At 42.8% G+C, this 1,629-nt stretch overlaps 1 pseudogene; it reads left to right on the plus strand.

Annotated features, from left to right (window-relative positions):
• The first annotated feature begins 606 nt into the window (after positions 1 to 606).
• LOC108516571 (ADP-ribosylation factor-like protein 2-binding protein pseudogene) lies at positions 607 to 1,236 on the plus strand (annotated as a pseudogene).
• Positions 1,237 to 1,629: the final 393 nt, after the last annotated feature.

The following is a 1,629-nucleotide window of genomic DNA, read 5'->3' on the forward strand; positions in this document are numbered from 1 at the left end:
ATATTTTATATATTAATATATTTATTTTCAAATATACAGAAAAGTTGAAAGACTAGGGCAAGCTTGTCCAACCCACAGCCCACAGGCCACATGTGGACGAGGACAGCTTTGAATGCGGCCCAACACAAATTCGTAAACTTTCTTAAAATATAAGATTTTTTTGCGATTTTCTTTTTAGCTCATCAGCTACAATTAGTGTTAGTGTATTTTATGTGTGGCCCAAGACAGTTCTTCTTCCAACGTGGCCCAGGGAAGCCAAAAGATTGGACACCTTTGGATTAGAGCAAGGAACACCCATATGCCTGCCACCTACATTCAGCAATTTCAAGTATTTTGCTATAATTGCTTCCTGTATGTTTGTATAATTGACTAAAACATTTCAAAGTAAAATGCAGTGACCATGCTATTTCATCTCTGAGTTCTTAACCATGAATCTGCTAAATATAAGGATATTCTCCTGCATAATCACAATGTTATTACTATACCTTAAAAAATTCAGGAGTGGGCCTCAGCCTGGGCAAGGCTTCCTCCAGCCAACCTCTGTGCCCTAGAAACCATAGGGACCCAATGGACCAGTTCACTTGGGTGGGTGCGGTGGCACCAACCATGGGTACTTTAGAAGAAGGCTTCATTGTGCCCTTCTTCTCTGACTCTGATGCACATTTTGATGCTGTGGTTGGATATTTAGAGGACATTATCATGGATGAAGACTTCCAGTTATTACAGAGAAATTTCATCAACAACTACTACCAGGAGTTTGAGGACACCGAAGAGAATAAACTCACCTACACACCTATTTTTAATGAATATATTTCTTTGGCAGAAAAGTATATAGAAGAACAGTTGCTGGAGCAAATTCTTGGCTTTAACATGGCAGCTTTCACAACGTTACAGCACCACAAAGATGAAGTGGTTGGTGACATACTCCAAATGCGGCTCACATTTACGGATTTTCCAGCTTTTAAAGAAATGTTTCTGGACTGCAGAGCAGAAAAAGAAGGCCAGAGACTGGACTTAAGCCGTGGTTTAGTGGAGACTTCATTGTGCAAATCATCTTCTATGCCAGCTTCCCAGAACAATCTGCAGCACTGGGACCTACCTCCAGACAATGAATGGGATCATTCTCAATGTCACAGGCTCAGTAGTTCAATAGGCCCGGCTCATGATGGCAGAACATATCCCAGAAACACTGATTCTGTTCTGCACCTCTTCATTTGCATTAAGCATTGATAGGTAGAAGCCAACATGACTTAACTCTCCTGGACCTGTTTATCCTGAAACATCTTATTGGGTTTTTTTTGTTTGTTTGTTTTTTGTTTGTTTGTTTGTTTTTTGAGACAGGGTCTTGCTCTGTCACCCAGGCTGTACTGCAGTGGCCCATCTCAGCTTACTGCAGCTTCCACCTCCCTGGTTGAAGCGATTCTCCTGCCTCAGCCTCTCAAGTAGCTGGAATTACAGGCACCCACCACCATGCCCAGCTAATTTTTTTGTATTTTCAGTAGAGATTCAGTTTCACCATGTTGGCCAGGCTAGTTTTGAACTCCTGACCTCAAGTGATCCGCCTGCCTCGGCCTCCTAAAGTGCTAGGATTACAGGCGTAAGCCACCCCCACCCCCCACCCCCCACCGC

This window comes from Rhinopithecus bieti, unplaced genomic scaffold (assembly GCF_001698545.2).
Source record: "Rhinopithecus bieti isolate Rb0 unplaced genomic scaffold, ASM169854v2 scaffold_35538, whole genome shotgun sequence".
NCBI classification, from domain to species: Eukaryota; Metazoa; Chordata; class Mammalia; order Primates; family Cercopithecidae; genus Rhinopithecus; species Rhinopithecus bieti.